The sequence below is a fragment of the Schistocerca gregaria genome, unplaced genomic scaffold (genome assembly GCF_023897955.1).
Source record: "Schistocerca gregaria isolate iqSchGreg1 unplaced genomic scaffold, iqSchGreg1.2 ptg000066l, whole genome shotgun sequence".
Taxonomy (NCBI): Eukaryota; Metazoa; Arthropoda; class Insecta; order Orthoptera; family Acrididae; genus Schistocerca; species Schistocerca gregaria.
In genome coordinates this window covers 6,684,171-6,712,100 of record NW_026061707.1, presented here as the reverse complement: position 1 = coordinate 6,712,100, position 27,930 = coordinate 6,684,171, and the positions used below count along the sequence as shown (strand labels likewise).

General features: G+C 26.8%; 1 long non-coding RNA gene across 1 annotated transcript in view; it reads right to left on the bottom strand.

Annotated features, from left to right (window-relative positions):
- LOC126301293 (uncharacterized) overlaps window positions 1-27,930 on the bottom strand; it is a 57,790-nt gene that overhangs the window by 14,025 nt on the left and 15,835 nt on the right. The gene's annotated exons all lie outside the window — the stretch shown is intronic.

Sequence of the window (27,930 nt, the reverse complement as noted above, 5' to 3'; positions counted from 1 at the left end):
AAAAACTTTTTCAAGCTAAGTACATTAATATTTGTTCTTTGAGTTTTTTTTCTTTGTTTATTTCGAGAACTATAATTTTTATTTTAGGTATTTATTATTTAATAATTGATTATAGAGTTTTTGTTGAGTGAGAGCTTTTCAATTTAAATGGTTCTATAGTTGTTAGAACTTTAATTTTGATTGAATATCTCTTATTTTTATATCTTTTGTTATATATATTTCTTCTTTGGTTATTTATTATAGAGATGATTATATATCTGGTGAAAAGAATATAAATCGTTTTATTATTATTGTTTTAATATTTATTCTTTCTATAGGTTTTTTAATTATTAGTCCTAATTTAATTAGAATTTTATTAGGTTGAGATGGTTTAGGTTTAGTTTCTTATTGTTTGGTTATTTATTATCAAAATGTAAAATCTTATAGTGCTGGTATATTAACTGCACTTTCTAATCGTATTGGTGATGTTGCTATTTTAATTTCTATTGCATGAATGTTAAATTTTGGTGGTTGAAATTATATTTATTATTATTTTTTTATTTCTAATTCTTTTGAAATAAAGCTCATTACTATATTAATTGTTTTAGCAGCTATAACTAAGAGAGCTCAGATTCCTTTCTCTTCATGACTTCCTGCTGCTATAGCAGCTCCTACTCCTGTTTCTGCTTTAGTTCATTCTTCTACTCTTGTTACTGCTGGTGTTTATTTATTAATTCGTTTTAGACCAATATTGGATACTTATAATTGTGGTTGATTTTTACTTTTAATTGGTTGTATAACTATATTTATGGCTGGATTGGGCGCTAATTTTGAGTTTGATTTAAAGAAGATTATTGCTCTTTCTACTTTAAGACAACTTGGTTTAATAATAAGAATTTTGGCTATAGGTTATCCAAAGCTTGCATTTTATCATTTATTGGCTCATGCTTTATTTAAGGCATTATTATTTATATGTGCAGGTTCAATAATTCATAATTTGAAGGATTCTCAGGATATTCGTTTTATAGGATCAATTGTTAATTTCATACCTTTAACTTCAGTTTGTTTTAATGTTTCTAGTTTATCTTTGTGTGGAATACCTTTTTTAGCGGGATTTTATTCAAAGGATTTAATTCTTGAGATGGTTTGTTTAAGATGAATTAATTGTTTAATTTTTTTTCTTTATTTTTTTTCTACTGGTTTAACTGCTTCTTATTCTTTTCGTTTGTTTTATTATTCAATATCTGGTGATAATAATTTTTATTCTAGATTTTCTTTTGATGATAAGGGTTATTATATTTCATTTGGAATAATTGGTCTATTGTTTGTTGCTGTTTTTGGTGGTAGTCTTTTATCTTGATTAATTTTTCCTATTCCTCATGTGATTGCTTTACCTAATTATTTAAAGTTTTTAACTATTACAGTTGTTATTTTAGGTGCTTATTTAGGTTATCTTATTTCTAATTTTGATTTTTCTCATAATTTATTTTCTTTAAGTATACTTTCTTTTGTTAGATTTGCTGGTTCTATATGATTTATACCTTTTCTTTCAACTAAGTTTATTAGATATATTCCTTTAAAAATAGGTTATTATTCATCTAAGTCATTTGATTATGGTTGAGGTGAATTACTTGGTGGTCAAGGTTTATATAGATTATTTATTTATTTAATTGGTTATATTCAAGGTTGATATGATTCTAATTTCAAGATTTATCTTTTAACTTTTATTTTTTGAATATTTATTTTGGTAATATTGTTTTTCGTTTACTTAAATAGCTTATAATTAGAGCGTGACACTGAAGATGTTAAGGAAGTATTTTTACTTTTAAGTATTTATAAATATAGATATATTATTTTTACAGTGAAAATGTAATGTTTTATTTAAACTATATAAATTTTAGAAATGTTAACGGAGTTTAACCGCTAATATAAAAAGTTAGCAGCTTTCATATTGGCTTTACATTTCCTTAATTGGAACTATTATAGTTCAATTATATTATTAACAGTAATACACCTCTTTTTGGCTTCAATTAATAAGAATAAGGGTAGTACATACCAATCTTCCAGGTCGAAACTGACTGCAATATTTCGCTTCTTATTCTATTTAAGGTTGATTGATAATATCAATACTTTTTGAATGCAACCCAAATGTTATATTTAACTACAACCCTTTATTCTGCTCATTGTAATGCTCCTTGGTTTCATTCATGGTATAGTCCTCCTAATAGAACTAGAATAAAAAATATTGTTGATACTGTTCAGATTATAATGTCTGAAGTTTTAAAAATAATTACAATTGGTAGAATTAGTGCAATTTCTACATCAAAAATTAAAAAGATTACTGCGATTAGGAAGAATCGTATTGAGAATGGTATTCGTGCTGATCTTTTTGGATCAAACCCACATTCAAATGGTGATCTTTTTCCTCGATCATTAATTAATTTTTTTGATAGTGTTGTTGCCAGGATTATAACAATTATTGGAATAATAAATCTAATGAAAACTCTTGTTGATAGAATTAGAATTGTTTTTCTTGATTTATATCAAGCTTTCTGATTGGAAGTCAAATTTACTATTTATACTAGAAAAACAATTATCTACCTCATCAATAAATAGAGATATATAAGAATAATCATACTACGTCTACGAAGTGTCAGTATCATGGTGCTGCTTCAAATCCAAAGTGATGTCTTGGTGAAAATTGATTTATTGAGTGTCGAAGTAGACATGTTGATAAAAAGATTGTTCCAATAATTACGTGTAAACCATGGAATCCTGTTGCAACAAAGAATGTTGATCCATAAACTGCATCTGCAATGGTAAAAGGTGCTTCTCAATATTCATATGCTTGAAGTATTGTAAAGTATAGTCCTAATAACACTGTGAAGAATAATCCTTGTAGTGCTTGAGTATGATTAGATTCCATTAAACTATGATGTGCTCATGTTACTGTTACTCCTGATGCTAAAAGAATAGCTGTATTAAGTAATGGAATTTGTATAGGGTTAAAGGGTTGAATTCCTATTGGAGGTCATAGTATTCCTAGTTCAATTGTTGGTGCTAATCTTCTTCTAAAGAATGCTCAAAAAAAAAAGAAACGAAAAATAATACCTCTGATGCCATAAATAAAATTATTCCTCATCGTAATCCAATTGATACAAATCCTGTATGGAATCCTTGATATGTTCCTTCTCGTACTACATCTCGTCATCATTGAATTACAGTTAGTAGGGTAATTCCAAATCCAATTATGAATAAGTTAATATTAAATAGGTGGAATCATTTTGCTAGTCCTGATACTAGGACTATTGCTCCAAATGCTCCTGTTAATGGTCAAGGTCTATAGTCTACTAAGTGGAATGGGTGGTTTGAGTGAGTTGTTAACATAGGTTTAATATACTTCTCTAGAATATAGAGTTCTTAGAATTGAGAAAACATAGGCTTGAATTATTGCTACTGCTGATTCTAGAATTAATAGAAGTATTTGTCCAATAATTAGTAATGAGATTAAGTTTCTTGCTATAAATGGTCCTGTGTTTCCTAATAAGGTTAATAATAAGTGTCCTGCAATTATATTTGCTGCCAACCGTACTGTTAATGTACCTGGTCGAATAACATTACTAATTGTTTCAATTAGTACTATAAATGATATTAATGCAGGCGGTGTACCTTGTGGTACAAGGTGTGTAAATATATGATTAGTATGGTTAATTCATCCAAATAATATAAATCTTAGCCATATAGGTAGGGCAATTGCAAATGTTAATTCTAAATGTCTTGTTCTAGTAAAAATATAAGGGAATAATCCTATGAAATTGTTAAATAATATTATAATAAAAATTGAGATGAAAATGAATGTTGTTCCATTAAATGATTTTGGTCCAAGAAGTGTTTTAAATTCATTATGTAAGGTTAAATTTAGTTTATTTCAGATAATGTTAATTCGTGATGGTGTAAGTCAAAATAGTGATGGGAATAATAATAGTCCTAGAAATGTTCTAGTTCAATTTAATGATAAATTAAAGATGTTAGTTGATGGGTCAAATGTTGAGAATAGATTTGTTATCATTTTCAATTTAAGTTTTTTATTTCAATTGTTCCTTTTTCTGCTCTTTTAATAAGGTTAGGTTTAAATGAGAAGAAGTTTATTTGATTAAACAAGATTAATGTAGCTGAAAATATAATGAATAGTGAGAATCATATAAGAGGGGATATTTGAGGGATTTGGATATAATTTCCCCATCAGAAGTAGTCGTTAATTTACTATTATTTGGTTTAAGAGACCATTACTTACTTTCAGTCATCTGATGAATTTCAAGGTGTACTAATTTTTTTTAGTTATTTTAGATTGACACTCTAATGTTATTTATTTTAACTAACTCCTTAAATTATCTTAGATAATCACTTAATAAATAAATTTACTGAAGTTCTTTCAATTGCAATTGGTATAAATCTGTGGTTTGCTCCACAGATTTCTGAGCATTGTCCAAAGAATAATCCAGGTCGATTTATTGTGAATGTTCCTTGATTTAACCGACCTGGCGTTGCATCAATTTTAACCCCTAATGCAGGAACTGCTCATGAGTGTAGAACATCTGATGCTCTTGTTAATACTCGTACTTCTGTATTTATTGGTAGGATTGTTCGGTTATCTACATCTAGTAGTCGGAATCCATCATTTTCTAGGTCTTGTTCTGGTGTTATATAAGTGTCAAATTCTACGCCTATGAAGTCTGAATATTCATATCTTCAATATCATTGTCGTCCAATGGTTTTAATTGTAATTATTGCATCTACTGAATCATCAAGTAAATATAATAGTCGTAATGATGGAAGGGCAATAAAAATTAATGTAATTGCTGGTACAGCTGTTCAGATTGTTTCAATTAAATGTCCATGAAGTATATTACGGTTAGTATAGGCAATAAATAATATATAACTTAGGGCATAACCTACAATTACTGTAATTAATAATAATACGACCATAGTATGATCATGAAAGAATGATAATTGCTCCATTAATGGTGAAGCTCCATCTTGAAGAGATAAATTTGATCATGTTGCCATTAATAAATATTTTCTAATAAAAGGTCAAACCTTTATTTGTAGAGCTTAAATCTACTGCACTAATCTGCCATATTAGAATCTAGAGATTAATGGTAATTCTGAGTAACTATGTTCTGCAGGAGGGTTATTTTGTAGTCATTCTGTTGATCTTCTTATGTTAGCTCTAAATATAATTGCTCGGTTTGTAATCATTCTTTCTCATATAATTACAATGAATATAATGATTCCTACAATAGAAATTGTAGACCCAATTCTTGATACTACGTTTCATGATGTATATGCGTCTGGGTAGTCAGAGTATCGTCGAGGTATTCCTGCTATATTATTTATAGTTAATCCTGTAAATAGTGGATATCATTGAATGACACCTCCTATAATTGCAAATACTGCTCCTATAGATAATACATAATGAAAGTGGGCTACTACATAATATGTATCATGTAATACAATATCAAGTGATGAATTTGCTAATACTAATCCTGTTAATCCACCAATTGTAAATAGGAAAATAAATCCTAGAGCTCATAATAATGGTGGATTGAACTTGAATTTAGTTCCATATAATGTAGCTAATCATCTAAATACCTTAATTCCTGTAGGTACAGCAATAATTATTGTTGCTGATGTAAAATATGCTCGTGTGTCAACATCCATTCCTACTGTAAATATATGATGTGCTCATACAATAAATCCTATTAGTCCAATTGATAGTATAGCATAAATTATACCTAATGTTCCAAATGATTCAATTTTTCCTCTTTCTTGACATACAATATGTGAAATAATTCCGAACCCCGGTAGAATTAAAATATAAACTTCTGGGTGTCCAAAGAATCAAAATAGATGTTGATATAGAATTGGGTCACCCCCTCCTGCAGGGTCAAAGAATGATGTATTTAAATTTCGATCTGTTAATAATATAGTAATAGCTCCTGCTAAAACTGGAAGTGAAAGAAGGAGAAGTAATGCTGTAATAGCTACAGATCATACAAATAAAGGTGTTTGATCTAAAGTTATACTTTCTGATCGTATATTAATTGCTGTTGTAATGAAATTCACTGCACCAAGAATAGATGATACACCTGCTAAGTGCAGTGAAAAAATAGCTAGATCTACAGATGCACCCCCGTGTGCAATAGCTCCTGCTAGAGGAGGGTAAACTGTTCATCCTGTACCAGCACCAATATCTACTATAGAAGATGTAAGAAGAAGGGTTAGTGAAGGTGGTAGTAATCAAAAACTTATATTATTTATTCGTGGAAATGCTATATCTGGTGCACCAATTATTAGTGGAACAAGTCAATTACCAAATCCACCAATTATAATAGGTATTACTATAAAGAAAATTATTACAAATGCGTGAGCTGTAATAATAACATTATAAATCTGGTCATCCCCAATTAGAGATCCAGGTTGGCCAAGTTCAGCACGAATAAGTATTCTTATTGATGTTCCTACTATTCCTGCTCATGCTCCAAATATGAAGTATAAAGTACCAATGTCCTTATGGTTTGTTGAGAATAATCATTTTTGCGGTAAGATGGCTGAATTTTAGGTGGTAGACTGTAAATCTACTTATGAGATGTTTTCTCTCTTATCATATTTAGGTCTTATATTCAATTATGATTCTAGACTGCAATTCTAGAGGTGTAAAATTTTACTAAGGCCTAAAAGATTATTCTTTTAATTATAACTTTGAAGGTTATTAGTTTGATTAACTTAAGTCCTTAGTATAATGAAATTAAGGTTGATGTTGAAATCAATCCTATTGTAGAAATTATTACTGTTATAGGAAGAATGATTCTTGATTTTTGGGACTTTATCTTTATAGATCACGAATTTTCTGTGTATGATATAATTAGAGCTGAGAATCTAATAGGTATATAGTAGTAGAGTGTAATTGTAGTTAATACAACTACAATAGTTATAATAGTTGTTATATTGTTTTCTATTAATGATTGTATTACAATTCATTTTGGTAAGAATCCAAGGAATGGTGGTAGTCCACCTAAAGATAATAAAGATAAGAATATTATGACTTTAATTTCGGTTTTTATATTTCTGGCTGAATAAATTTGATTTATGAAAATAAATTTATTTGCTTAAATAATAAAACTATAATTAATCTTAATAGTGAGTAAATAATGAAGTATAGTTCTCAGATGTTTTCTCTGACTGTTAATGATCTAATTATTCAACCTAGATGCCTTTTTGATGAATATGCTAAAAGTTGTCGTAAGGATGTTTGATTTAAACCTCCTATTGCCCCAATAATAATTCTTAAGATAATAATTGTTCAAATAAAAGTTCTTAATTGAATACAATAAGATAAGACAATTATTGGGGCGATTTTTTGTCATGTTATTAATGTTAAACAATTATTTCATCTTGATGCTCCTATAACTTCTGGAAATCAGAAATGGAAAGGTGCAGCTCCAATCTTTAATAATAGTCTAGATCTAATTATTATTGATGGGATAAATTCTGTTTCCCATCCCATGGGATATGTTATTTGAATCAGCAAAATTGAAAATAATAATATTGTCGATGCTATTGCTTGGACAATAAAATATTTAATTGATGATTCATTTATTATTATATTTTTATTTCTTGTTAGGAGCGGAATAAATGAAAGTAAGTTGATCTCAAGTCCTATTCAAACCCCAAATCAGGAATTTAATGAAATGGACAGGATCGTTCCTATCATTAATGTTGATAGGAAGAGAAGTTTTGTAGAGATGTTGGTCATTAAAAAGGAGAGGATTGATACCTCTATAAATGGGGTATGAACCCATTAGCTTGTTTAGCTTACCTTTTTACATTAAGGTGTATGATGCACGTTAGTTTTTGATACTAAAGGAGGTAGTTTCATTCTATCTTATGTAATTTTAATGAAGGTAATTTTATTTACTTTATTTACCCTATCAAGGTAACCCTTTAATCAGGCACTTCATTTATTTAATATATAAATCTAAAGTTTTTTTTGAAATTCTTTTATGTATTATTTTGTTTAATTAGGATTAATTTATCCTGCTCATTTCATTTTTCATATATATATATATATAATAAATAATTTATATTTATATATTACATTTAATTGAAATTAAAGTATTATAAGTTCATCTTACCATTATAAATTGATTATTTTAATGCAATTATTTACCTAGGATTATAGCTACTTATGTTTTTAGCTTAAAATACGTTATTATAATATAATATATATAATAATATGTAATTTAATATTTAATATTATTATAAATGGATATAATAAATAAAATTATTAATTTAAATATAAAATATTATAATTAATATAAATAATTATATTAATTATAATAATATAATTATGTAAATTATCTATAATTAGATTATTTAACTAATATATATGAAAGTTAACTTAATATAAAAAAAAGAATTCATATTAATAACATATTATATTAAATTACATAATTGTATAAAATATATTTATTATATTATTTAATCTTTCTTTATTTATTAGTGAAAAGAAAGATTAAATAAGAAAGAATATAATACATTTATTGCTATACATGTTCCATATTAATCTTTAATTATATATAATAGAGAAGTTGTTGTGGTCATACATAGGGGCGTTTCTTTTTTTTTTTTGCTAATGTTTGTGGGTTTTTTCTTTTTTTTTCTTTAAATATTTGAATCTTTTATTTTTTCCTGAATTAATAGATTTAAAATTTTCTTATTTTTTATTGTTAAAAGTTTTATTCTTGCTTGTTTATTCACTTTTTCTTTGTATTATATATAAGTTTTGTTAGACTAAATGTTCTTTTTGCAGTAATTTGATTTAATTATCAAGTGATTTTGGATTTAGCAATTGATTTAGTATCGGCATAATTCGTGCCAGCAGCCGCGGTTATACGATTGATACAAGTGAATATTATTGGTTAAAACAGTTGTTTATATTATTAGGGTTGAAATATAAATTTGTAAGGTGAAATGTTAAAATTTATTTGTGGCCCTTTTTATGAATCTGTGAAATTTAAATAATAAACTAGGATTAGATACCCTATTATTTTAAATGTTAATTATATTTACCAGGGTACTATTAGTTAAGGTCTTTAAACCCAAAGAATTTGGCGGTATCTCATTCCATTCAGAGGAACCTACCCCATGATTGATAATACACGATTTACTCTACTTAATTTATTTGTTTGTATATCTCCGTTATCAGAGAATCTTTTTAGAGTTATAATTCTCAAGATTTATAATTATAAAATATTTCAGGTCAAGGTGCAGCTTATAGTTAAGAGGAGGTGGGTTACAATAGATTTTTGTTTATAACGGATTTGATAGTGAAATACTGTTAATGAAGGTGGATTTGATAGTAATTTAATTTATTTAATTTAACTGATATTGGCTCTGAGATGTGTACACATCGCCCGTCGCTCTCATTATTGATTATTCTATTTTATTTTAAAGTAGCTTCAATTTAGATGAGATAAGTCGTAACATAGTAGATGTACTGGAAAGTGTATCTAGGAAGAGTTTCAAGATATAACTTATTAGTAAAGTGTTTCATTTACACTGAAAATTTTTCTGTGCAAATCAGGATATCTTGATTATTTATTTTATTATATTTATTTTTTGTTTATTTAATTATTTAATATAAATAATTTTATTGTATTTTTGTCTTAGTATATTTTATAGAATTGATTTTTTATATTATAGTTTATTGGTAATGTAAGTGTTTTAAGAAATATTATTTTAAATTTTTTTAAGTAGATTTTATTTATTGTACCTTTTGTATCAGGGTTTATCAAAATTTTAGTATTTATTTTACTTGTCTCGATTTGGGTTGATTTATAAATAATTTATAGTTAATGTATCATAATTATTATTAAATTATTTATAGAAATGAGATGTTAATTGTTTCCCAAGATATCTAGTTTCTTAAGAAAAAATTTAATTTTTTTAAGTTATTTGTTTTTATTTAATTTTTTAAGTAAAAATAACCAGCTATCTTTAAGATTACGTTTTAGTTCATTATTTTTTATTTTGATTTTATATATATTTTAGGTTTTTTATTAAGATTATTAATTTAATTTTAAAATTTTTGTAATAATGGTAGAATTAGTATATTTATTTGTATGAAATTTTTACCTTGTGAACTTATTATAAGGAACTACGCAAAATTGATTTCCGCCTGTTTATCAAAAACATGTCCTCTTGTTTATATTTTGAGGTCTGGCCTGCTCACTGAGCGTATTTTTAAAGAGCCGCGGTATTTTGACCGTGCAAAGGTAGCATAATCATTAGTCTCTTAATTAGTGGCTGGAATGAATGGCTTGACGAGAAATCAACTGTCTCTTAATAAATTTTTGAATTTAACTTTTGAGTCAAAAGGCTTAAATTCTTCTTTAGGACGAGAAGACCCTATAGAGCTTGACATTTTACTTTTATATAGTTTTCTGTTTGTCTTTCTATATTTAATGATGATGTTTTGTTGGGGTGACATGAAGAATAGATAAACTCTTCATTATTATATCATTTATTTATGTTTGTTATTTTGATCCATAATTTATGATCATAAGATTAAGTTACCTTAGGGATAACAGCGTAATTGTTTTTGAGAGCTCATATCGACAAAGCAGATTGTGACCTCGATGTTGGATTAAGAAAAATTTTGGGTGCAGGAGCCCAATGATTAGGTCTGTTCGACCTTTAAATTCTTACATGATCTGAGTTCAGACCGGCGTGAGCCAGGTCGGTTTCTATCCTAAGATTGTTAATCCATATTAGTACGAAAGGACCATATGGTTAAAATATTTTTTGTTATATTGATTAATATTAATTTATTTACTATTTTGACAGATTAATGTGTTGAATTTAGAATTCATTTATGTAGATTTTTTCTACAAATAGTATTGATACTTTATGATTTATTTATATTTATTTTGAATTTTCTTTTATTGGTTATTTGTGTTTTAATTAGTGTTGCCTTTTTAACTTTATTAGAGCGTAAGGTTTTAGGTTATATTCAGATTCGAAAGGGTCCAAATAAGGTAGGTTTTGTTGGAATTCCTCAGCCATTTAGAGATGCTATTAAGTTAATTTGTAAGGAGCAGCCAATTCCTATTATATCTAATTACCTACTTTATTATTTTTCCCCTGTTTTTAATTTAATGATTTCTTTAGCCGTTTGAGTAATTTTTCCTTATTTAACTTATATGTGTTCTTTTTCTTATGGATTTTTATTTTTTTTATGTTGTACTAGATTACGTGTTTATACTGTTATAATTGCTGGTTGATCTTCTAATTCAAATTATTCATTATTAGGTTCTCTTCGTTCTGTTGCTCAAACAATTTCTTATGAAGTTAGTTTAGCTTTAATTTTATTGTCTTTAATTATTTTAATTGGTAGTTTTAATATGTTTGATTTTATAAACTATCAGCTTTATTGTTGATTTATTATTATTTCTTTTCCTTTAGCTTTAGCTTGTTTTGCTTCTTGCTTAGCTGAAACTAATCGTACTCCTTTTGATTTTGCTGAAGGGGAATCTGAGTTAGTTTCAGGATTTAATATTGAGTATGGTGCGGGTGGTTTTACTTTAATTTTTTTAGCTGAATATACTAGAATTGTCTTCATAAGAATGTTATTGGCTTTAATTTTTTTGGGCGGTGATTTTTATTCTTTTATATTTTTTATTAAGCTTGCTATTATATCTTTTGGTTTTATTTGGGTTCGTGGAACATTACCACGGTTCAGTTATGATAAATTAATGTACTTAGCTTGAAAAAGTTTTTTACCTTTATCTTTGAATTTTTTTATTTTCTTTGTTGGTTTAAAGATTTTATTTATCACATTTCTTTAGTGAAATTTTTTGAGAAAAGTTAATAGAAGAGTTAAACTTCTAATTTTATGTTTTCAAAACATATGCTTTTCCTAAGCTAATTAACTTTATTCCTTAATTAATTTATCTCATGCGTTTGCGACATGGACATTAATTAAGAAATATGTGAAGTAAATAATTGTTAAGATTTGACCTGTTATAATATAAGGTTCTTCAACAGGTCGTTTACCAATTCACGTTAGTAAGCATACAACAACTACTATAATTCAGAATAAAATTTGATTAATAGGGTAAAATTGAATGCCTCGGAATGGTGTTTTATTATAAAATGGTAAAATTATTAAGATTCTAATTGATAAAAATAATGCAATAACACCTCCTAACTTATTAGGGATAGATCGTAGAATTGCATATGCAAATAGGAAATATCATTCTGGTTGAATGTGAACTGGTGTTACTAATGGGTTGGCAGGTACAAAGTTATCTGGATCTCCTAATAGGCAAGGATTAATTAAACATAGTATAATTAATAATGATGTTATTATTACAAATGTAATAGAATCCTTAAAGGTAAAGTATGGATGGAATGGAATTTTTTCAATATCTCCATTTAGTCCAAGAGGATTATTAGATCCTGTTTGGTGAAGAAAAAATAAATGAATTGCTGCTATAGCAGCAATAATAAATGGTAATACAAAATGGAATGTGAAGAATCGATTTAATGTTGCATTATCAACAGCGAATCCTCCTCATACTCATTGGACTAAATCTGTTCCTAAGTATGGGATTGCTGATAATAAATTAGTAATTACTGTTGTACCTCAAAAAGATATTTGGCCTCAGGGTAAGACATATCCTATAAATGCAGTTGCTATAACTAAAAATAAAATCACTGTACCAATTATTCAGGTATGTATATATATATAAGATCCATAGTAAATTCCCCGTCCTACATGTAAGTAAATACAAATAAAAAATATAGATGCTCCATTTGCGTGTAAGGTTCGGATAATTCAACCATTATTTACGTCTCGGCAGATGTGTACTACACTACTGAATGCTATTTCAATATTTGATGTATAATGTATAGCTAAAAATAGTCCAGTTACGATTTGAATTACCAAACATAACCCTAATAGGGATCCAAAATTTCATCAAAATGAAATATTTGTTGGGGCAGGTAAGTCAATTAAAGAGTTATTAATAATTTTAATTAAAGGATGTCTTAATCGTAAGGGTTTATTCATTAGTAATTATCTTATTTTACGAATAGGTCCCTGATTAATATTGGTGATTTTAACAACTGCTAGTAGTGCTAAAAATAAATAAATTATTATTATTATTATTGTAATAATGAATGTTGGTCTATTATATAATTTTTCTAAAGATATTGTTATTTCTTGATAATTGATTCAATTATCAATATTTATAGTTTCGGTGTTTTTGAAAAAGTCTATAAATATAGATATATCTAGAATAATTAATATTAATATGATAAATACTCACATCATTAATGTAATAATTATAGTGATTGATTTAGGCTGAAATATTTCGTTTGATGCAATTCTTGTAATGTAAATAAATAATACTAGTATACCACCAAGAAATGTTAAAAATAAAATATATGATAATCAATATCTTTCTATTATTGTTCCTGTTATTAATCCAACTAGGAAGGTTTGAAGGATAATAAAAAGCATTATTGATATTGGGTGTCTTAATTTAATAAAATTAATATTTATTACATTTGATAATGATATAATTATTATTTTGATCATTTCAGGGGTTAGTTTATTTAAAATACCGGTTTTGGGGACCGATGATGGAAGCTTTTCCACCTCTGAAGTTTTAAAAGTGGGGGCTGGACTTATTTCCGGTTTACAAGACCGGCGTTTTTTTTAAACTATTAAAACTAATGTTTGTATTCTCTATTTTTACTTCTTTATTGATTTATTTTGCTGGTGTTTATGTTTTTTCTTCTAAACGTAAACATTTATTAATGGTTCTTTTGAGATTAGAATATATTGTTCTTTCTTTATTTATGTTAGTTATTGTTTTTCTTATTGAGTTTGATTATGATTATTTTTTTCCTGTTATTTTTTTAGTTTTTTCTGTTTGTGAGGGTGCTTTAGGTCTTTCTATTTTAGTTTCAATAATTCGTTCTCATGGTAATGATTTTTTTAATTCTTTTGGCTTATCCTTATGTTAAAGTATTTATTTATAACTATTTTTTTGATCCCTCTTTGTTTATTAAATAATTGTTGATGGTTGGTTCATTCTTTAATGTTTCTGTCGGGTTTTGTTTTTATAATTTGTGTTTATTCATATGCTGATTTGAATATAATTAGATATTATTTTGGTATTGATTATTTTTCTTTTAGTATAATTTTACTTAGTTTTTGGATTTGTTCTTTAATAATCACTGCTAGAGGTTCAGTTTATTTAAGTTCATATCATTCTAATTTTTTTGTTTTTATGGTTTTGATTTTAATAATTATGCTTTATTGTTCATTTGCTAGATTAAGTCTTCTTTGTTTTTATATTTTTTTTTAGGCTAGATTAGTTCCTACTTTACTTTTAATTTTGGGTTGGGGTTATCAACCTGAGAGTTTGCAGGCTGGTGTTTATTTAATTTTTTATACTTTGGTTGCTAGATTACCTTTATTATTAGTTTTATTTAAGGTTTATGATTTTTCTAATACTTTATATTTTCCTTTATTGGTTGATTTTGGTTCTTATTATTTTATGTTTTATGTATTTATAATTTTGGCTTTTTTTAGTTAAGATACCTATGTTTTTGGTTCATTTATGACTTCCTAAGGCTCATGTAGAGGCCCCTATTTCAGGTAGAATAATTCTTGCTGGTGTTTTATTAAAGTTAGGTGGTTATGGTATTTTTCGTGTTATAAAGGTTATTTCTTATTTGGGTTTAAAGTTTAATTATTTTTGATTGTCTTTAGGTTTATTTGGGGGTGTTATTGTAAGATTTATTTGTTTTCGTCAGGTTGATTTAAAGTCTTTAATTGCATATTCTTCTGTTGCTCATATAAGAATGGTTATTGGTGGATTGATGACTATGAATTGATGAGGTTGTGTAGGTTCTCTTTCTCTAATGGTTGGTCATGGTTTATGTTCTTCTGGTTTATTTTGTTTATCTAATATTATTTATGAACGTTTAGGTAGACGAAGATTATTAATTAACAAGGGTATAATTAATTTGATGCCAAGAATGGCTTTATGATGATTTCTTTTAAGATCATCAAATATGGCTGCTCCTCCTTCTTTAAATTTGGTAGGTGAAATTAGATTATTAAATAGAATTATATCTTGATCTTCTTTTAGATTCTTTGCTTTGATTTTTTTATCTTTTTTTAGAGCTGTTTATACTTTGTATATATATTCTTATTCTCAGCATGGGAATTATTATTCTGGTGTTTATACTTGTTCTCTTGGTTATTTTCGTGAATATCATCTTTTACTTTTACATTGATTGCCTTTAAATATTCTCTGTTTAAAGGGTGAATATTTCTTTGTTTAGTTTGCTTAAGTATTTTAATTAAAAATATTTTTTTGTGGAATCAATGATATGAAGTTTTTCATCTTAGGCCGTGAATTTATTTTCTATTTGTTCTTTGAGTTTTTTTTCTTTGTTTATTTCGAGAACTATAATTTTTATTTTAGGTATTTATTTTTTAATAATTGATTATAGAGTTTTTGTTGAGTGAGAGCTTTTCAATTTAAATGGTTCTATAGTTGTTATAACTTTAATTTTGGATTGAATATCTCTTATTTTTATATCTTTTGTTATATATATTTCTTCTTTGGTTATTTATTATAGAGAGGATTATATATCTGGTGAAAAGAATATAAATCGTTTTATTATTATTGTTTTAATATTTATTCTTTCTATAGGTTTTTTAATTATTAGTCCTAATTTAATTAGAATTTTATTAGGTTGAGATGGTTTAGGTTTAGTTTCTTATTGTTTAGTAATTTATTATCAAAATGTAAAATCTTATAGTGCTGGTATATTAACTGCACTTTCTAATCGTATTGGTGATGTTGCTATTTTAATTTCTATTGCATGAATGTTAAATTTTGGTGGTTGAAATTATATTTATTATTATGATTTTATTTCTAATTCTTTTGAAATAAAGCTCATTACTATATTAATTGTTTTAGCAGCTATAACTAAGAGAGCTCAGATTCCTTTCTCTTCATGACTTCCTGCTGCTATAGCAGCTCCTACTCCTGTTTCTGCTTTAGTTCATTCTTCTACTCTTGTTACTGCTGGTGTTTATTTATTAATTCGTTTTAGACCAATATTGGATACTTATAATTGTGGTTGATTTTTACTTTTAATTGGTTGTATAACTATATTTATGGCTGGATTGGGCGCTAATTTTGAGTTTGATTTAAAGAAGATTATTGCTCTTTCTACTTTAAGACAGCTTGGTTTAATAATAAGAATTTTGGCTATAGGTTATCCAAAGCTTGCATTTTATCATTTATTGGCTCATGCTTTATTTAAGGCATTATTATTTATATGTGCAGGTTCAATAATTCATAATTTGAAGGATTCTCAGGATATTCGTTTTATAGGATCAATTGTTAATTTCATACCTTTAACTTCAGTTTGTTTTAATGTTTCTAGTTTATCTTTGTGTGGAATACCTTTTTTAGCGGCATTTTATTCAAAGGATTTAATTCTTGAGATGGTTTGTTTAAGATGAATTAATTGTTTAATTTTTTTTCTTTATTTTTTTTTCTACTGGTTTAACTGCTTCTTATTCTTTTCGTTTGTTTTATTATTCAATATCTGGTGATAATAATTTTTATTCTAGATTTTCTTTTGATGATAAGGGTTATTATATTTCATTTGGAATAATTGGTCTATTGTTTGTTGCTGTTTTTGGTGGTAGTCTTTTATCTTGATTAATTTTTCCTATTCCTCATGTGATTGCTTTACCTTATTATTTAAAGTTTTTAACTATTACAGTTGTTATTTTAGGTGCTTATTTAGGTTATCTTATTTCTAATTTTGATTTTTCTCATAATTTATTTTCTTTAAGTATACTTTCTTTTGTTAGATTTGCTGGTTCTATATGATTTATACCTTTTCTTTCAACTAAGTTTATTAGATATATTCCTTTAAAATAGGTTATTATTCATCTAAGTCATTTGATTATGGTTGAGGTGAATTACTTGGTGGTCAAGGTTTATATAGATTATTTATTTATTTAATTGGTTATATTCAAGGTTGATATGATTCTAATTTCAAGATTTATCTTTTAACTTTTATTTTTTGAATATTTATTTTGGTAATATTGTTTTTCGTTTACTTAAATAGCTTATAATTAGAGCGTGACACTGAAGATGTTAAGGAAGTATTTTTACTTTTAAGTATTTATAAATATAGATATATTATTTTTACAGTGAAAATGTAATGTTTTATTTAAACTATATAAATTTTAGAAATGTTAACGGAGTTTAACCGCTAATATAAAAAGTTAGCAGCTTTCATATTGGCTTTACATTTCCTTAATTGGAACTATTATAGTTCAATTATATTATTAACAGTAATACGCCTCTTTTTGGCTTCAATTAATAAGAATAAGGGTAGTACATACCAATCTTCCAGGTCGAAACTGACTGCAATATTTCGCTTCTTATTCTATTTAAGGTTGATTGATAATATCAATACTTTTTGAATGCAACCCAAATGTTATATTTAACTACAACCCTTTATTCTGCTCATTGTAATGCTCCTTGGTTTCATTCATGGTATAGTCCTCCTAATAGAACTAGAATAAAAAATATTGTTGATACTGTTCAGATTATAATGTCTGAAGTTTTAAAAATAATTACAATTGGTAGAATTGGTGCAATTTCTACATCAAAAATTAAAAAGATTACTGCGATTAGGAAGAATCGTATTGAGAATGGTATTCGTGCTGATCTTTTTGGATCAAACCCACATTCAAATGGTGATCTTTTTTCTCGATCATTAATTAATTTTTTTGATAGTGTTGTTGCCAGGATTATAACAATTATTGGAATAATAAATCTAATGAAAACTCTTGTTGATAGAATTAGAATTGTTTTTCTTGATTTATATCAAGCTTTCTGATTGGAAGTCAAATGTACTATTTATACTAGAAAAACAATTATCTACCTCATCAATAAATAGAGATATATAAGAATAATCATACTACATCTACGAAGTGTCAGTATCATGCAGCTGCTTCAAATCCAAAGTGATGTCTTGGTGAAAATTGATTTATTGAGTGTCGAAGTAGACATGTTGATAAAAAGATTGTTCCAATAATTACGTGTAAACCATGGAATCCTGTTGCAACAAAGAATGTTGATCCATAAACTGCATCTGCAATGGTAAAAGGTGCTTCTCAATATTCATATGCTTGAAGTATTGTAAAGTATAGTCCTAATAACACTGTGAAGAATAATCCTTGTAGTGCTTGAGTATGATTAGATTCCATTAAACTATGATGTGCTCATGTTACTGTTACTCCTGATGCTAAAAGAATAGCTGTATTAAGTAATGGAATTTGTATAGGGTTAAAGGGTTGAATTCCTATTGGAGGTCATAGTATTCCTAGTTCAATTGTTGGTGCTAATCTTCTTCTAAAGAATGCTCAAAAAAAAGAAACGAAAAATAATACCTCTGATGCAATAAATAAAATTATTCCTCATCGTAATCCAATTGATACAAATCCTGTATGTAATCCTTGATATGTTCCTTCTCGTACTACATCTCGTCATCATTGAATTATAGTTAGTAGGGTAATTCCAAATCCAATTATGAATAAGTTAATATTAAATAGGTGGAATCATTTTGCTAGTCCTGATACTAGGACTATTGCTCCAATTGCTCCTGTTAATGGTCAAGGTCTATAGTCTACTAAGAGGAATGGGTGGTTTGAGTGAGTTGTTAACATAGGTTTAATATACTTCTCTAGAATATAGAGTTCTTAGAATTGAGAAAACATAGGCTTGAATTATTGCTACTGCTGATTCTAGAATTAATAGAAGTATTTGTCCAATAATTAGTAATGAGATTAAGTTTATTGCTATAGATGTTCCTGTGTTTCCTAATAAGGTTAATAATAAGTGTCCTGCAATTATATTTGCTGCCAACCGTACTGCTAATGTACCTGGTTGAATAACATTACTAATTGTTTCAATTAGTACTATAAATGATATTAATGCAGGCGGTGTACCTTGTGGTACAAGGTGTGTAAATATATGATTAGTATGGTTAATTCATCCAAATAATATAAATCTTAGCCATACAGGTAGGGCAATTGCAAATGTTAATGCTAAATGTCTTGTTCTAGTAAAAATATAAGGGAATAATCCTATGAAATTGTTAAATAACATTATAATAAAAACTGAGATGAAAATGAATGTTGTTCCATTAAATGATTTTGGTCCAAGAAGTGTTTTAAATTCATTATGTAAGGTTAAATTTAGTTTATTTCAGATAATGTTAATTCGTGATGGTGTAAGTCAAAATAGTGATGGGATTAATAATAGTCCTAGAAATGTTCTAGTTCAATTTAATGATAAATTAAAGATGTTAGTTGATGGGTCAAATGTTGAGAATAGATTTGTTATCATTTTCAATTTAAGTTTTTTATTTCAATTGTTCCTTTTTCTGCTCTTTTAATAAGGTTAGGTTTAAATGAAAAGAAGTTTATTTGATTAAACAAGATTAATGTAGCTGAAAATATAATGAATAGTGAGAATCATATAAGAGGGGATATTTGAGGGATTTGGATATAATTTCCCCATCAGAGGTAGTCGTTAATTTACTATTATTTGGTTTAAGAGACCATTACTTACTTTCAGTCATGAATTTCAAGGTGTACTAATTTTTTTTAGTTACTTTAGATTGACCCTCTAATGTTATTTATTTTAACTAACTCCTTAAATTATCTTAGATAATCACTTAATAAATAAATTTACTGAAGTTCTTTCAATTACAATTGGTATAAATCTGTGGTTTGCTCCACAGATTTCTGAGCATTGTCCAAAGAATAATCCAGGTCGATTTATTGTGAATGTTCCTTGATTTAACCGACCTGGCGTTGCATCAATTTTAACCCCTAATGCAGGAACTGCTCATGAGTGTAGAACATCTGATGCTCTTGTTAATACTCGTACTTCTGTATTTATTGGTAGGATTGTTCGGTTATCTACATCTAGTAGTCGGAATCCATCATTTTCTAGGTCTTGTTCTGGTGTTATATAAGTGTCAAATTCTACGCCTATGAAGTCTGAATATTCATATCTTCAATATCATTGTCGTCCAATGGTTTTAATTGTAATTATTGCATCTACTGAATCATCAAGTAAATATAATAGTCGTAATGATGGAAGGGCAATAAAAATTAATGTAATTGCTGGTAAAGCTGTTCAGATTGTTTCAATTAAATGTCCATGAAGTATATTACGGTTAGTATAGGCAATAAATAATATATAACTTAGGGCATAACCTACAATTACTGTAATTAATAATAATACGACCATAGTATGATCATGAAAGAATGATAATTGCTCCATTAATGGTGAAGCTCCATCTTGAAGAGATAAATTTGATCATGTTGCCATTAATAAATATTTTCTAATAAAAGGTCAAACCTTTATTTGTAGAGCTTAAATCTACTGCACTAATCTGCCATATTAGAATCTAGAGATTAATGGTAATTCTGAGTAACTATGTTCTGCAGGAGGGTTATTTTGTAGTCATTCTGTTGATCTTCTTATGTTAGCTCTAAATATAATTGCTCGGTTTGTAATCATTCTTTCTCATATAATTACAATGAATATAATGATTCCTACAATAGAAATTGTAGACCCATTTCTTGATACTACGTTTCATGATGTATATGCGTCTGGGTAGTCAGAGTATCGTCGAGGTATTCCTGCTAATCCTAGGAAGTGTTGAGGAAAGAATGTTAAATTTACTCCAATGAATATAATTGTAAATTGGATTTTTAATCATGTATTATTTATAGATAATCCTGTAAATAGTGGATATCATTGAATGACACCTCCTATAATTGCAAATACTGCTCCTATAGATAATACATAATGAAAGTGGGCTACTACATAATATGTATCATGTAATACAATATCAAGTGATGAATTTGCTAATACTAATCCTGTTAATCCACCAATTGTAAATAGGAAAATAAATCCTAGAGCTCATAATAATGGTGGATTGAACTTGAATTTAGTTCCATATAATGTAGCTAATCATCTAAATACCTTAATTCCTGTAGGTACAGCAATAATTATTGTTGCTGATGTAAAATATGCTCGTGTGTCAACATCCATTCCTACTGTAAATATATGATGTGCTCATACAATAAATCCTATTAGTCCAATTGATAGTATAGCATAAATTATACCTAATGTTCCAAATGATTCAATTTTTCCTCTTTCTTGACAAAGAATATGTGAAATAATTCTGAACCCCGGTAGAATTAAAATATAAACTTCTGGGTGTCCAAAGAATCAAAATAGATGTTGATATAGAATTGGGTCACCCCCTCCTGCAGGGTCAAAGAATGATGTATTTAAATTTCGATCTGTTAATAATATAGTAATAGCTCCTGCTAAAACTGGAAGTGAAAGAAGGAGAAGTAATGCTGTAATAGCTACAGATCATACAAATAAAGGTGTTTGATCTAAAGTTATACTTTCTGATCGTATATTAATTGCTGTTGTAATGAAATTCACTGCACCAAGAATAGATGATACACCTGCTAAGTGCAGTGAAAAAATAGCTAGATCTACAGATGCACCCCCGTGTGCAATAGCTCCTGCTAGAGGAGGGTAAACTGTTCATCCTGTACCAGCACCATTATCTACTATAGAAGATGTAAGAAGAAGGGTTAGTGAAGGTGGTAGTAATCAAAAACTTATATTATTTATTCGTGGAAATGCTATATCTGGTGCACCAATTATTAGTGGAACAAGTCAATTACCAAATCCACCAATTATAATAGGTATTACTATAAAGAAAATTATTACGAATGCGTGAGCTGTAATAATAACATTATAAATCTGGTCATCCCCAATTAGAGATCCGGGTTGGCCAAGTTCAGCACGAATAAGTATTCTTATTGATGTTCCTACTATTCCTGCTCATGCTCCAAATATGAAGTATAAAGTACCAATGTCCTTATGGTTTGTTGAGAATAATCATTTTTGCGGTAAGATGGCTGAATTTTAGGTGGTAGACTGTAAATCTACTTATGAGATGTTTTCTCTCTTATCATATTTAGGTCTTATATTCAATTATGATTCTAGACTGCAATTCTAGAGGTGTAAAATTTTACTAAGGCCTAAAAGATTATTCTTTTAATTATAACTTTGAATTTTATTAGTTTGATTAACTTAAGTCCTTAGTATAATGAAATTAAGGTTGATGTTGAAATCAATCCTATTGTTGAAATTATTACTGTTATAGGAAGAATGATTCTTGATTTTTGGGACTTTATCTTTATAGATCACGAATTTTCTGTGTATGATATAATTAGAGCTGAGAATCTAATACGTATATAGTAGTAGAGTGTAATTGTAGTTAATACAACTATAATAGTTATAATAGTTGTTATATTGTTTTCTATTAATGATTGTATTACAATTCATTTTGGTAAGAATCCAAGGAATGGTGGTAGTCCACCTAAAGATAATAAAGATAAGAATATTATGAATTTAATTTCGGTTTTTATATTTCTGGCTGAATAAATTTGATTTATGAAAAATAAATTTATTTGCTTAAGTAATAAAACTATAATTAATCTTAATAGTGAGTAAATAATGAAGTATAGTTCTCAGATGTTTTCTCTGACTGTTAATGATCTAATTATTCAACCTAGATGTCTGATTGATGAATATGCTAAAAGTTGTCGTAAGGATGTTTGATTTAAACCTCCTATTGCCCCAATAATAATTCTTAAGATAATAATTGTTCAAATAAAAGTTCTTAATTGAATACAATAAGATAAGACCATTATTGGGGCGATTTTTTGTCATGTTATTAATGTTAAACAATTATTTCATCTTGATGCTCCTATAACTTCTGGAAATCAGAAATGGAAAGGTGCAGCTCCAATCTTTAATAATAGTCTAGATCTAATTATTATTGATGGGATAAATTCTGTTTCCCATCCCATGGGATATTTTATTTGAATCAGCAAAATTGAAAATAATAATATTGTCGATGCTATTGCTTGGACAATAAAATATTTAATTGATGATTCATTTATTATTATATTTTTATTTCTTGTTAGGAGCGGAATAAATGAAAGTAAGTTGATCTCAAGTCCTATTCAAACCCCAAATCAGGAATTTGATGAAATGGACAGGATCGTTCCTATCATTAATGTTGATAGGAAGAGAAGTTTTGTAGAGTTGTTGGTCATTAAAAAGGAGAGGATTGATACCTCTATAAATGGGGTATGAACCCATTAGCTTGTTTAGCTTACCTTTTTACATTAAGGTGTATGATGCGCGTTAGTTTTTGATACTAAAGGAGGTAGTTTAATTCTATCTTATGTAATTTTAATGAAGGTAATTTTATTTACTTTATTTACCCTATCAAGGTAACCCTTTAATCAGGCACTTCATTTATTTAATATATAAATCGAAAGTTTTTTTGAAATTCTTTTATGTATTATTTTGTTTAATTAGGATTAATTTATCCTGCTCATTTTATTTTTTATATATATATATATAATAAATAATTTATATTAATATATTACATTTAATTGAAATTAAAGTATTATAAGTTCATCTTACCATTATCAATTGATTATTTTAATGCAATTATTTACCTAGGATTATAGCTACTTATGTTTTTAGTTTAAAATAGGTTATTATAATATAACATATATAATAATATGTAATTTAATATTTAATATTATTATAATTGGATATAATAAATAAAATTATTAATTTAAATATAAAATATTATAATTAATATAAATAATTATATTAATTATAATAATATAATTATGTAAATTATCTATAATTAGATTATTTAACTAATATATATGAAAGTTAACTTAATATAAAAAAAGAATTCATATTAATAACATATTATATTAAATTACATAATTGTATAAAATATATTTATTGTATTATTTAATCTTTCTTTATTTATTAGTGAAAAGAAAGATTAAATAAGAAAGAATATAATACATTTATTGCTATACATGTTCCATATTAATCTTTAATTATATATAATAGAGAAGTTGTTGTGGTCATACATAGGGGCGTTTCTTTTTTTTTTTGTTAATGTTTGTGGTTTTTTTCTTTTTTTTCTTTAAATATTTGAATCTTTTATTTTTTCCTGAATTAATAGATTTAAAATTTTCTTATTTTTTATTTTTAAAAGTTTTATTCTTGCTTGTTTATTCACTTTTTCTTTGTATTATATGTAAGTTTTGTTAGACTAAATATTCTTTTTGCAGTAATTTGATTTAATTATCAAGTGATTTTGGATTTAGCAATTGATTTAGTATCGGCATAATTCGTGCCAGCAGCCGCGGTTATACGATTGATACAAGTGAATATTATTGGTTAAAACAGTTGTTTATATTATTAGGGTTGAAATATAAATTTGTAAGGTGAAATGTTAAAATTTATTTGTGGCCCTTTTTATGAATCTGTGAAATTTAAATAATAAACTAGGATTAGATACCCTATTATTTTAAATGTTAATTATATTTACCAGGGTACTATTAGTTAAGGTCTTTAAACCCAAAGAATTTGGCGGTATCTCATTCCATTCAGAGGAACCTACCCCATGATTGATAATACACGATTTACTCTACTTAATTTATTTGTTTGTATATCTCCGTTATCAGAGAATCTTTTTAGAGTTATAATTCTCAAGATTTATAATTATAAAATATTTCAGGTCAAGGTGCAGCTTATAGTTAAGAGGAGGTGGGTTACAATAGATTTTTGTTTATAACGGATTTGATAGTGAAATACTGTTAATGAAGGTGGATTTGATAGTAATTTAATTTATTTAATTTAACTGATATTGGCTCTGAGATGTGTACACATCGCCCGTCGCTCTCATTATTGATTATTCTATTTTATTTTAAAGTAGCTTCAATTTAGATGAGATAAGTCGTAACATAGTAGATGTACTGGAAAGTGTATCTAGGAAGAGTTTCAAGATATAACTTATTAGTAAAGTGTTTCATTTACACTGAAAATTTTTCTGTGCAAATCAGGATATCTTGATTATTTATTTTATTATATTTATTTTTTGTTTATTTAATTATTTAATATAAATAATTTTATTGTATTTTTGTCTTAGTATATTTTATAGAATTGATTTTTTAAATTATAGTTTATTGGTAATGTAAGTGTTTTATGAAATATTATTTTAAATTTTTTTAAGTAGATTTTATTTATTGTACCTTTTGTATCAGGGTTTATCAAAATTTTAGTATTTATTTTACTTGTCTCGATTTGGGTTGATTTATAAATAATTTATAGTTAATGTATCATAATTATTATTAAATTATTTATAGAAATGAGATGTTGATCGTTTCCCAAGATATCTAGTTTCTTAAGAAAAAATTTAATATATTAAAGTTATTTGTTTTATTCAATTTTTTAAGTAAAATTATTAACTTATTTATTCTTTAAGGGATAAGCTTTGAAGTTAATAACCTATAATTTATTTTATAGAAATATAATAGTAAGCTTTAAACCAGCTATCTTTAAGATTACGTTTTAGTTCATTATTTTTTATTTTGATTTTATAAATATTTTAGGTTTTTTATTAAGATTATTAATTTAATTTTAAAATTTTTGTAATAATGATAGAATTAGTATATTTATTTGTATGAAATTTTTACCTTGTGAACTTATTATAAGGAACTAGGCAAAATTGATTTCCGAGTGTTTATCAAAAACATGTCCTCTTGTTTATATTTTGAGGTCTGGCCTGCTCACTGAGCGTATTTTTAAAGAGCCGCGGTATTTTGACCGTGCAAAGGTAGCATAATCATTAGTCTCTTAATTAGTGGCTGGAATGAATGGCTTGACGAGAAATCAACTGTCTCTTAATAAATTTTTGAATTTATCTTTTGAGTCAAAAGGCTTAAATTCTTCTTTAGGACGAGAAGACCCTATAGAGCTTGACATTTTACTTTTATATAGTTTTTTGTTTGTCTTTCTATATTTAATGATGATGTTTTGTTGGGGTGACATGAAGAATAGATAAACTCTTCATTATTATATCATTTATTTATGTTTGTTATTTTGATCCATAATTTATGATCATAAGATTAAGTTACCTTAGGGATAACAGCGTAATTGTTTTTGAGAGCTCATATCGACAAAGCAGATTGCGACCTCGATGTTGGATTAAGAAAAATTTTGGGTGCAGGAGCCCAATGATTAGGTCTGTTCGACCTTTAAATTCTTACATGATCTGAGTTCAGACCGGCGTGAGCCAGGTCGGTTTCTATCCTAAGATTGTTAATCCATATTAGTACGAAAGGACCATATGGTTAAAATATTTTTTGTTATATTGATTAATATTAATTTATTTACTATTTTGACAGATTAATGTGTTGAATTTAGAATTCATTTATGTAGATTTTTTCTACAAATAGTATTGATACTTTATGATTTATTTATATTTATTTTGAATTTTCTTTTATTGGTTATTTGTGTTTTAATTAGTGTTGCCTTTTTAACTTTATTAGAGCGTAAGGTTTTAGGTTATATTCAGATTCGAAAGGGTCCAAATAAGGTAGGTTTTGTTGGAATTCCTCAGCCATTTAGAGATGCTATTAAGTTAATTTGTAAGGAGCAGCCAATTCCTATTATATCTAATTACCTACATTATTATTTTTCCCCTGTTTTTAATTTAATGATTTCTTTAGCCGTTTGAGTAATTTTTCCTTATTTAACTTATATGTGTTCTTTTTCTTATGGATTTTTATTTTTTTTATGTTGTACTAGATTAGGTGTTTATACTGTTATAATTGCTGGTTGATCTTCTAATTCAAATTATTCATTATTAGGTTCTCTTCGTTCTGTTGCTCAAACAATTTCTTATGAAGTTAGTTTAGCTTTAATTTTATTGTCTTTAATTATTTTAATTGGTAGTTTTAATATGTTTGATTTTATAAACTATCAGCTTTATTGTTGATTTATTATTATTTCTTTTCCTTTAGCTTTAGCTTGTTTTGCTTCTTGCTTAGCTGAAACTAATCGTACTCCTTTTGATTTTGCTGAAGGGGAATCTGAGTTAGTTTCAGGATTTAATTTGAGTATGGTGCGGGTGGTTTTACTTTAATTTTTTTAGCTGAATATACTAGAATTGTCTTCATAAGAATGTTATTGGCTTTAATTTTTTTGTGTGGTGATTTTTATTCTTTTATATTTTTTATTAAGCTTGCTATTATATCTTTTGGTTTTATTTGGGTTCGTGGAACATTACCACGGTTCCGTTATGATAAATTAATGTACTTAGCTTGAAAAAGTTTTTACCTTTATCTTTGAATTTTTTTATTTTCTTTGTTGGTTTAAAGATTTTATTTATCTCATTTGTTTAGTGAAATTTTTTGAGAAAAGTTAATAGAAGAGTTAAACTTCTAATTTTATGTTTTCAAAACATATGCTTTTCCTAAGCTAATTAACTTTATTCCTTAATTAATTTATCTCATGCGTTTGCGACATGGACATTAATTAAGAAATATGTGAAGTAAATAATTGTTAAGATTTGACCTGTTATAATATAAGGTTCTTCAACAGGTCGTTTACCAATTCACGTTAGTAAGCATACAACAACTACTATAATTCAGAATAAAATTTGATTAATAGGGTAAAATTGAATGCCTCGGAATGGTGTTTTATTATAAAATGGTAAAATTATTAAGATTCTAATTGATAAAAATAATGCAATAACACCTCCTAACTTATTAGGGATAGATCGTAGAATTGCATATGCAAATAGGAAATATCATTCTGGTTGAATGTGAACTGGTGTTAC